Source organism: Mus caroli, chromosome 9 (genome assembly GCF_900094665.2).
Source record: "Mus caroli chromosome 9, CAROLI_EIJ_v1.1, whole genome shotgun sequence".
NCBI classification, from domain to species: Eukaryota; Metazoa; Chordata; class Mammalia; order Rodentia; family Muridae; genus Mus; species Mus caroli.
The window spans coordinates 79,656,035-79,668,343 of NC_034578.1; the positions used below are offsets into that span (position 1 = coordinate 79,656,035).

At 34.9% G+C, this 12,309-nt stretch overlaps 1 protein-coding gene across 4 annotated transcripts in view; it reads right to left on the reverse strand.

Annotated features, from left to right (window-relative positions):
- The window catches only part of Phip (pleckstrin homology domain interacting protein), a 114,715-nt gene that overhangs the window by 84,391 nt on the left and 18,015 nt on the right, over window positions 1-12,309 (reverse strand). The gene's annotated exons all lie outside the window — the stretch shown is intronic.

Genomic DNA, 12,309 nt, shown 5'->3' on the forward strand with positions numbered 1-12,309 from the left:
ATCCTTTCCATGAGTGAAAACAGAAGGCATTTAAGGATCCTGATCTCAAACCTGGAGCTGATCTGCTTAATATACTGACTCCAAAACACAATATTCCCATCTAACTAAATTACTACTGTACTTACTTTCTATACATAATGTAACTCTGAGTTTGTTTTTAACAGGTTAATTTTCCCCAAAGAAGACTGCCAGCTGTATTTGAGAATTAGCACCACAGTTTCTCACTTGAATTTATTCAGAAATTTTCTTAAAAATAGTGTATAGACTTTACACAGACACACACGTGCATGCACTCACACAAACACACACACGCCCACACACCAATAATATGCTTTTTTAACTGAGATCAGAGTCTAGCATTTCTACCTTAAGAGTTTATGAAACCTGAGTATCTCAGAAATATTGTAAAGAATCTCAGCAACTTCTTCACATGCAATTTTTGGCTCACACTATATTTTTGTGTAAGTCCTGCTGAAAAAATAACAAAACGCATGTATCACAGGTTTTAAAGTAATACTATTTCAAAGTAAAATAATCTTTTATTTCAAAGTAAAATAATGCTTTTATGTCCTATTACTACAGAATTACAGATTTGAATATAACAAATAACTGCTGTTAGCCTACAAATACTATTCAATAATCGAACACCTGAAAACTCTGAGAGCTGTGAATTAACTTAAGTTTACACAGTAATTCAGTTTCAGGAAACTCAGTTAAGTTTCCATGATAGTTTACCCTGCTTTCCTTTCACACAGAAATAACCTGGTAATAAACCATCTAATGCTTGGCTTCAATCTTATTTTGTGCACTAGTTATTAACGATCTTTTAGAAGCAAAGTCAAACTATCTTACTCAAATACCACAGACCACTGACATGTCCGTCTCACCTTCCTGTACTGTAAGGAAGCAACTAATGGCATGAACCCAAATGAGGATAGTTAACAAGACGTTCTTTAATTCCTTCTACCCAAAACTTACAAAATTCTTGGAACTCAATTTTTATAAAAATACTTAACACTGTTCAGGTTTGAAGACACTATTGTTAGAGACAACTAAAATAATAGAACTATTATTTCACAATGATAAGCAGCAAAATTTTGAGACATAACTTTAAAAAAAATCAGAGTTGTGTATAAAATATTTTATACATAATCAAGTGCTACTGCCCTTAAAACAGGATTTACTCAATCTTCAAGATAGCTAGAATTACATTTGAGTCAACTGGGAAAGAAAAGAATCCCACTACAACAGTGAAGACTTCAACTAAAACATTCTAGAAACACAAGAAAGTATCCTTCACTCTGCTTAATGACACTTAGCAGGCAACTAACTACCTAGCATTCTATCCTTTAGGTATGCTGTCAACTAACTTCTTACAAGTCTACCATCAGCTCCAAAGATATGCCATCGTAAGATAAAAATAAAGAGCTACTAAGTAATCAAGTTGGTGATTCAAACCTTGTAATTATGACAATTAAAGAAAATATAAGTGAAATGCAGCTGAGGAAGCCAAATTTGAAAAAACTCTTGACTGTATCAAAAAGGTGGGTCATTTTTACACCAGAAACACTGTTCTAGAACTCAATACCGGCACGTTTGTTTTATTATACTATTACTGTAACATCTATCTATCCTACTATATCTGAACTGTTCAACTAAAACGCAGACTGTGTATCTCATTCACAAGCAACTGTAAAACACCTTAAACAAAGAGGAATAAGTGAATCTTGGTTAATAAGGTATAAATGGCTGTTCAATGTAATTTAGTTTCATGGGGAAGAAAGATAATGGCAATTATTAACATTCTAAAAATGAGCTAATTACATCTTGGAGTAAAAAGAAAATGTTTCAAATTATAGAAATTTTATAATTTTATTAAAGTAGAACATCAATTTTTCAAATAAGCATTGTTGAACACATGTAAGAGGATACAAAGCAACTGTTCCTTCATGAGATTATTTATAGCTTTAATTCTTAAGTTAAATGTGAATATAAATGTGGTTTAAAAGTTGATTTATTTTCCTAGTTAAGGTGATAGGAAATAGTTCTAAACTCTACCAAATAACACTAAGTCATTTTCCCTTGGGAATTCTTTCTTCTCCTAGGCAAGAGGATACCCTTCTAGGCAGACTGGTGAATTTCAAATTTCAATTCCCATGATCACCACCTTCTCTACTCAAATCTAAAATATTTCCACTTTATTCAAAATGACCACAAATGTCCTCTGATATTGACCTACCATGGTCTTATATAAACTTGTCTCATATGATGGTTAATATTGTCAACATGGCACTTAGGAAGTAGGCCTCCAGGGTATTTCTATAAAGGATTTACTATATTAAAAACTAACCTCTGAGAATGTCTGAGAGACTATCTTGATTAAATTAATTAATGTGGGAAAACACATTTTGATTGTGGATGGGACCATTCCCTGAGCAGGGTATCCTGGACTCTAGAAAATGAAGAGAGTAAGTTGTACACAGCATGCATGAATGAATTCACTGTTGTGTTTTAGACTGTGAATATGATGTAACTAGCTACTTCAAATTCTTGTTGCCTTGACTTCCCTTCTAATGAAGTACTGTAACTTGGACTTGTAAGCCAAGCACACCCTTTTCCCCGTTAAGCTGCTTCTGTCCGGGTATTTCATCACACCACCAGAAAACTACCTAAAAGATGCCCATTGCCTAACTGACTTCATTTGCTACTTCTTTCTCTTTTGTCATCTCCAGGTGCTAATCTGGTTCAATCTTCCAACACATCAGTGCTCCTTGTTTAGGGTATTTGCATTAGCTGTTATCTTCTGCCTGCCATGCTGGGATGATTTGTTTGTTTTTTTTCAATCCTGCCTTCAATGTCTGTCACCATTCCAATGAAACCATATCCCATTTACCCATTGCAAACTGCAAGCCACCATCAGTAACTCTCAATACCCTTTATATAGTCGTGTATTTGGTTATTTTTACAATTTTCAGATAAACCCACATTTTTTTATATTCCATACTTATTTCTAGCCTCCTCCCATAACATGCATAACTCCATAGATAATATATTTTATTTTGTATTTAATAATAATGCTTTGTATTTTAACTAATCTAAAATACTGCTTTGTATTTTTAACTACTCTGCTAAATTGACTTAATGTGCACATAAAAGCATAACTAAATATATTTGATCAATTCTTCTGAAAATAAATCAGTAAAAAACTGAAAAGTTTGGAAATTATTTTTAGCTATTTGAATCCCTTTAAAATATGTCTAAAGGGGGAGAAAATAGAGAAAAAAAAAAGTCCTTTGTAGTAAATCATCAAGTCTTTCAATCAAAATCTGTATGTACAACTCTATAAAACTAATATAGTTTTAAAGCCCACAACACTGTAAATGTTTCCTGTAAGATATAAAATAAAATAAAATAAAATAAAATACAAGTATGTATGTAAGGTATCAAACACTGGAGTTCAAAACCTTTAATTTCTGTACCAGAACGACAAAACTTTCCAAACAAATCTCTTCTAGTTATTTCCCAAGAATTGGTTTATTTATCTAGTTACAAGAGTGGTGCATAGTCAATTTAGAAAATAACATATAATTGCAAAAGTGCAATGCATAGCCTCCACCCAAAGCAATTTCATCAATTGAACAAGTTTTCTTCTCCAACAGTACTTTAGCAGCTATGCTATATTTGTGTTCAAATCTGACATTGGAGATGTTAATTAAGCATGTTACTCTGCTTTCCCTTTAACTGACAAGATTCTTTTCTCATGTAATACATTCTCATTACAATCCCCCTTCCTCTACTCCTTCCAGGTCCTCCCTATCTCTCCATCCAGTCCTGATCCATTCCCTTTCTGTTCATTAGGGGGGAGGAAAGGCTAACATAAAAATATAACAAAATAAAATATAATAAAATACATAAAAACTATCACATTGAAGGTGGACAAGACGAACAAGAAAACCTCAGAAGGAAAAGAGTCCAATAGAAGGTACAAGAATCAGAAACACACTTATTTGCACATTCAGGGATCCCATAAGAACACTAAACTGGAAACCATACATTATTTATATGCTAAGAACCTGGTGTAGGACTGTGTAGGCCTGTGTGGGCCATGTGCATGCTGCTTCAGTCTCTGTGAGTTCTTATGAGCTTAAGCAAGCTTTTCCAGTTATGGTATGAGAAGTAACTTTCATTTTCCAGGACATACTTGGCTTAAGTAATGTATATTTTACACAATCACTAATATCAAATTTTCCTGTCTCACTTTCTCCTAGTTCAATAGTCCTCCTGAAAAAAAACAGTAAAATAAGTTTTACTTGTTTAACTTTTGATTTACATTCCATGGTTAGGCTTTTAATACACCTACAACTTTAATATGCATTATAAAGTGAGTTTCTGAGAATAACACTCATATGTTCACACATTTAAATGTTTAGAATCCAAGGACTAGAAGTCTTTGAAAGGAGTAAAAGGATTAGGAAGTGTGCCCTTGTTGGAGGAAATGTGTCACTGGGGGTGGGCTTTGAAATATCAAAATCTCATACCAGGCCTAGTCTCTCTGCCTGACGTTCAAGAGGTAACTCTCAACTACTTCTCTAGCACCTGCAGACCTCCACCATGTTCCCAACCACGATGATAATGGACTAAAGTCTGAAACTGTAAGCACATCTCCAATTAAATGCTTTCTCTTAACCATAGTGTCTCTTAACAGCAATAGAACAGTGTCTAAGACAGGTTGGTACCAGGAATAAGGTATTGCTGTTAACAGGCTTGACCATGCTGGGGTTCGGAGGACTAGAAAACAGTTGAATACTTTAAGTGGGGCTTAATGTGCATCTTTATAGGAACACAGAAGACAGTGCAGAAGGCGTCAAGAAGTTGCAGAGGGGAAGAGTATTAGAAAGTGGCCAAAGGACCGTTCTTGTGATATGGATGCCTTCTGCCCTTGTCCTGAATATCTGCTAAAGATAAATTGAAGAGTATAGGTTTAATGGTGTTGGTCAAATAAATATCAAGACAGCCTACTATTGACTGAGCCATGTGGTTATTAGTGGTCACTCTTACACCTATCTGTAATAAAAAAAAAAAAGCTATGTAAGCAAGGAAAAGTACAAAATGTACAGTTTGAGGAGAAAAAGAAGCATCAGTAAGTGTAACAGTTAAATCCTGTGCTCAAGGACATAAAAAGCTTAAAGCAAAGCCTGATGCTAAGTGGAATAAAGGTCAGTGCAAGACTCTTCCCAGATAAGCCTCCAACTGACTTGTGAAAGGAATTATAGGAAAGCGTAAGCAGTGAAGGAAGCCATCAATAACAGAAAGTAGATGCAAATATAAATGAAAAAGGAGGCCAAGTTCCAGCCTTAGCAAGAACTTAGCAGTTTCAGTCATGGCAATGTGGTCTGGTTTTAGAGTCAAAGACGACAGAGGTTGTAGAACCCCACGCCCCACCCCCCATGTCTAAGGAAAGCCTCTGAAACCAGGTGCATGTCAGGGATGGCACTGCATGGAGGCCCCAAGGGGCCATTAAATGACACTGAAGGTAAAGCCTGGATAGTATTAGATAGCCCAAGACGTGGAGAGACCAGAGTTGTGGGATACCTGCTGAGCAAAGCTGCAGACCAGGTGCAGAACTACGTTGAAGTTAACAAAGCTGAAAGTTGGAAACCTGAAAAGCACTGTCTTAAATATGAAGGTACAGAGTTTGGAGTGTGTCCGGTTGCTCTCCAGCCTCATTTGGTCCAGTGCTTCTTCACTATGCTCCTCTTCTTCCCTTCTGGAATGTTAATGTACATTCTATGCCCATATGTTGAAAATATGTGATCTGCTTTTAGATTTTGATTTTACAAGAGGTAACAAGAGATTGCCTGAGTCTCAGAAGAGACTCTGGACTTTTAAATAGCATTTAGACTGTGAAAGACTATGAGGATTTTGAAGTTGGACTCTGCATTATGATGTAGCTATAAATGTATGGGCACAAGGGAGTAGAATGTTGTGCCCCACCCCCATAGGCTCATGTATTTGAATGCTTAGTCACTAGGGAACAAATTTTTTGAAAGGATTAAAAGGATTAGTGGGTGTTGCCTTGAAGGATGTGTATCCCTGGTAGTTGGCTTTGATGCACTAAAAGCCCATGCGAGGCACATATGTCTGTCTGTCTGTCTCTCTCTGCCTGTAGATCAGGATATGTCTCAACTGCTTCTCCAGCAACATGGCTGCCTACTCACCTCATGCTAACTGCCATGAGGATCATAGACTAAACTTGTGAAACAATAAGTCCCCAATTAAATGCTTTCTCTTGTCACAAGAGTTGTCTTAGTCACAATGTCTCCTCACGGCAATGCAACGCTGACTCAAAGAGCTTGGAAACCAGTGTGTCTAGCCTTTCATTGCACTCATTCTCCTCTTTTCTATTAAACTGTAATTAACAACCGTGCTAGACCAACCTATGCCATTACTAAGCATTTTAGTTTTATAATTAATGGCATTTTAATATTTCTAGGTATTATAAGCCTACTTAAAAATATCTTATACCTGATTATTTAAAACTAATTTTGCAGCACTTATGAAGTAAAAATATCTGTTGCAGTCTAAATGTAGACTAGTTTGCTGATAAACTGACATCTTTCCTTATCAAGTTTCTACAGCTGGGTCAAAGTTTCAAGACCAATGATTTTAACTAAGCAGCAAAGATATCCCAGTTTCTTTTACATACAGGTATTAGTTGTACCAAGTTTATTTAAGGAAGGGGGAAAGTATGCACACGCATGCATATGCATAAGCACACCAACTACAGCTGCCACAGAAGAGCAACAATAACAATTTTGGTAACAATGTTTTGTTTTGGTTTTTTGGGTTTTTTTTGGGGGGGGGGGGAGAGTTCAAGACAGGGTTTCTCTGTGTAGCCCTGGCTGTCCTAAAACTCACTCTGTCGACCAGGCTGGCCTCAAACTCAGAAACCCATCTGGTCCTGCCTCCCAAATTCTGGGATAAAAGGCATGCGCCACCACTGCCCACTGGTAATTACATTTTTAAGGATAGTAAAAATATATATGGCAAAAACCAGCAATTAAGTACCAAAGCAGAAATACTGTTTTCCTCTCCAATGTTTAGCTTTGCTCTATTTGTACTCAGTAAAACGAACAAGCATTCAAGTAAAACTGTAATAAATTACCCAAGTTCAAAGATCAAAATTAACCATAATTTTTAAAAGATCTTTAAGATGAACATAACTTTTGGTATAATATCTATTCTAGTATAGGAAAGCAGTTTCTCCCTGAACATCAGTACTGGAGAGCCCCAGAACTACAAATTGATCAAAGCAAAGCCTGTCTGTCAGTCAGCCTAATGAATACAAGAAATATAGCTGCAGATTCCAAGCCCAGGGAAACAGCTTCTGTGACAGAACAATTAGATGGGGAGAAAATGAAGAGCAGAATCTGTAACTCAGAAAGTGCCTCCGCACAGCTCAAGCCCTAACCGCCCTTTCTGATACAAAATAAGAACTCAGATAAGAAGCATTGGGGTACTTTAGCAAAAAGTTTTTTAAGCAATGTTTATTAAATCAATTTTATTATCATACCTTGTCTAATTTAACTCTACAACTGTTGTTTAAAACCCACTCACACACTTAAACAATTTCTTGGTACCCTCTGAGTCAAATGCTAATGTCAGTAGGATTAGAAATATAACCAAAATGTTTCCTAAACTAAAGCACAGAAGAATAAACTTTGAATAATCTGTAACTGGTTTTCATTTTAATCTCCACAATATAAAGAAAGGCTTTCTAAATATAAACTTAGAATCAGTATCTGTAAATTAAGGGCTCTGGAAATCTATGAAGCTAAATTTTAAATACAACAAATTTATAAAAAGCTTAAATGAACATAAGAAAACAAATTATCTTCAATTTTAGTGGAATAACTCTTTGTGACCAAACATTCAGAAAACATGCTTGTCTTTATAGGATGACAGTAATTTCAGCATTTCTATCATACAAACATACCATATGGCATAAAGTATTTAATATGGCATAGTTACATAAAATGTTACTTATTTCAAAGGACCACAAAAAGGTTCTAAGATATATAGATATGAACATGATATAGACGTATCTATGTCTATATCTATAATATACACACATGCACTGTAGCACAAGTACACAAACAAAAATAAATGTATTTTTTAAAAGTAAAATACTAGCAGATGAAGTTCAGTAATGCTGAAAAATGTCAGCACAGCATATCTTTAAATAATGGATGATAGAGGCCAATATGTACTGAATACTCTCCAACATTCTAGACACTACACAATACTCTTGGTATATATTTTTGTCATCTTTATCATAAGAGACTAGAGGCCTCATCAGTAAGAAAACTTAAAAGTAAATTTTAATGATCCCAACAATATGGTGCTGGAGTATAACATTAGGAAACAAGACTAAAAGGAAATATCCCATACTATTATATAACCAATTGCATTCATTTTTTTAGCTTAAATTTAAAGCTTGATAGAAAATAAGATTTCAGACTCAAGAAATTTAACTTTAATCATAAAAAGCATAAAAAGTAAGCATCTTAAAGAATATGAAAGTATATTATTCTCCAGAAAATGCCCACAGCCAATTTTAAATGGACTAAAAACTGATATAAAGAATTCATACATTGTTGGGCAACGTGGAATGTACCTGTAATCTCAGTGTTCATGAGACTAAGGCAGAAGAAGTTCAAGTGTAAGGCTAGCGTAGGGCTCCATTAGGAGACCATGTCTCAAAAACAAAATCAACAACAAATGAATTTCACCCATCACAGAGTCTAATTTGTAAGCCAGAAGATAAACTAAAAGGCCTTCAATTTTCATTTAAGTTTTATTTATAAAAACTCACTGAAGGGCTGGCTCAGTGAGTTAAGTGTCAAAGATAGTTAGTTCTATTAAGAAAGATTTAAAAGGAAACAACTAAATCACTATACACATACAAATTATTCTGAGGTTACTGTTAATAAAGACATTAAGGCCAGATAGTATGTGGAAAACATTAACACAATTTGGTTCATATCTACAGCACCACCTAGAGCAGAACAAGACAAATCACATAATGAACAGCAGCTCCAACACTATTAGAAGGACAATTCCATAATCATCTAATAATAATGAAGAGACGGAATGGGGAACAGAGATGGAAATACTCCTTACTTTACGTATGTGAGTAAAAGGACTAGGATACACGGGAGCGACCAGGAACTCCTCACATGTGCAGATTTGGTGTTTAGTTGTTCTACTTAAAACCAACAGATTTAGTAAATACTGAAATTTCAGACGGGAAGAAATGATATTCCCAAGAATTACACAAAAAGCTTCATAAGCCAAGGACATATCACAGAATAAAAGGAAAAAAAAAAAGATACTGACTATCATTAAAAGGGTATTTATTTCCCCTTTTCTTTCCTGGGAATCAATGTGTTGCTTCAACTAGAATACTAGTGTAACAATACTTTTAATTTTTAAGTACTGGTAAAAAGCTTAGTTATTTTAATTAAAATTCTTTAAATGTTATAATTTGCTTGGTGCTAACAGATCACACCTAGGCCCTCACACGTCTACCTTTACAACTTTAGGTAACTTTTTTCTATGTCAAACATTTCAGTCACTTAACTTTAAGCCAACTAAAATTTATAGAGCATTATGATACAAGTGTAGTCAACTGGATGTTAACAGATTAAAAAAAGAAGACACAGTACTTATCCTCATGGAGACTGAGTCTAGCAAGGAAGACAGGAAATAAAAACTTACTTACAACCATGGTAGATATTATCAAATAAAGGAAATTTTGGAACATATAACAAAGGTTCCAAACATATGGGGCAGTAGTTTAAGTAATTTTTCTAGAAATCAAAAAAACTAAAAAATAGCCAAAAAAAAAAAAAAGTTGTCAGGAGGGGAATATAATCCCAGGTTGATAGAGCAGCATGTATAATGTCCTGGGGCCATAAAATAGCATTAAAAAGGTAGAACCAGGACATGGGTCAAAGGGTTATGGGATTTGCCATGAAGCCAAATACTCTAAGATCAATCCCCGGGCCCCACACGGTGGAGAAAAGAACTCCTACAACTTGTTCTCGAACCTCCAGACAAATAAGTAGCATGCATACACATGCAAAGTACAAAGTAAACACAATAGAAAAACTTAACAAGTCAGTCCGAAACACAGTGAGAGCCTACCTCAATAAAAAAGGAAAAAGAAAAAACAAGAAACAACTCCAAACACACAAAATATAAAACAACAATTGTCAGGAGAGAAAAGTTATGATGTGACAGATACATTTTAAATTCAATTCCAGTGAAACTATGGTTTGAGGTCTTTACAGAGAAATGGATGAAATAATGTTAAGATTTGCTTTAAGAAAATTTACTGTAGCTTTCTTGCATGGCTGCAATGATAATGAAACTGGAAATGATCTAACTAAAAGCAAAGCTACTTTAGAGAAATAAATCCAACTACTCCAACAATAAAACTTGAGGTTAGGGATATAGCTTAGTTGGTGGAATTCGTGTGCTTTATCCAGAACACTGAGTTGGAGCCCTAGCACAGGATAAACCAGGTGTGATGAAGTACACGCCTACAATCTCAGCTCCCAAGAGGTAGAGGGAAGAGAATCACAGCTCAAAGTCAGCCTTAGCTACAAGTCGAATGTACAGGTTCCTGCAATTTTCTTTAAAAAACTGAGTACCTGATTTCAAATTCAAGTACTTAACTTGAAAGAATACACTCCCCATTATTTCCACAGTATCTATACTAAGACAAAGTAATCCAAAAATTACTATACTCAAATAATAGACACCGTGTGTACATGAATGCATAAATAATTAAACAGAGGCAAAAGGGTGATATGCAATAGTGACATGAATTGAATGCAGAAGCTGCAAATCAACACCAGAGAATGCACTGACTTTGTTACCACTCATCTACAATTTGGTTTCTCCGTGGATAAAAGAGGCCTCTTACAGAGCCGCTATGGAATGCAAAGGACACCACTTGTTCTACAAACTCAAAGCTAGTTTATACTAACACTTATTTATATTGGCTGTCCCTAAGCAATCAAAACATTGTATGTCATAAAAGTTATTTTGTGGGAGATTATTTTATTTCACTGAGTGACATGTGAGGAGCTGAACAAATTACTACTATCTCATAAAACATACTCAGCCTTACTATGAACTTCCTAATTTCCAAAAAAATTCCCAGGAAATGTTCAAATATTACATTCAAAGGATCCTTAAAGAAATTCAAAAAGTCTAAGATCTTATGAAAAGATGACAAAAAGGATTTTTCTAACTTATAAAGATGAAAACCCAACATCAACCTCAGTAATCACTGTGGGAAAGCAGCCGTGAGAACCGAGGAGAACCTGAGTGCGTCTTAATGAGGACTACATCACTTGCCAAATGGGGATGGGGGAATCTGTCATCATATCTATAACTGACAAGTAAATATGATCAATTATTTACTTAAAAAAATGAAAATTCTAAAAGCACTGAGTTCCCTATGAAATTTTTTTTTTAAATGTTCCCCTTTGTCTTGTCACCTGGAACCTGAAATGGAAATTTAAACAATGGAACTTTTCTATAACACAAACACATCTTGTGAGTCTGACAGCTAACTTCCTGCTTTATAAGGAAAAGAAAAGAAATAACCATGAAGGGTCAATGTCCTTTTGCACTTACAGAAGATAGAAAAGTGAAAATTTTTTAACATTAACATTGTGCCAAATGAAAATATATTTAAAGAAAAATAAATTTAGAAACAAAGGGTAATACAAAAAGAAAATAGTTGAGAAATGACTAAACACAAGCGGTAAACCATTATGTGAAAACTATGACAAGAGAAAACACAAGGAAGTGAACTGTGGAAGGAAAGCAGCTAATGAGAAAGCAGGCCGGCATGACCAGGCTTCCATGAGGAGAACTAACTGCGGAGTGCAGAGGGACAGAGTGTGAGCGGAAGGGAAGAAAGGAAAAACAATGAACACAGAACACTCAAGGACAAAGTGACGAATATGAAAAAGCAGTACATATAATCAAAATGGAATTCTTTTTAATGTTAGATTAATGCCAAAATTGTGTTGAATCTCACCAAGAAGATAAATAAAATATGATCAACTATGATTATGATCATACAAATATCAGGATATTACCACAGAAAGAAAAAAATGTAAACAGACAAGAGAGTAACAAACTACATCAAAAAGTCCTGCATTTGTTTAACTGAAGTTCTACAGAGGAAAAGTAATGAAGCCGACATTATTTTAAAATCCTAAGCAC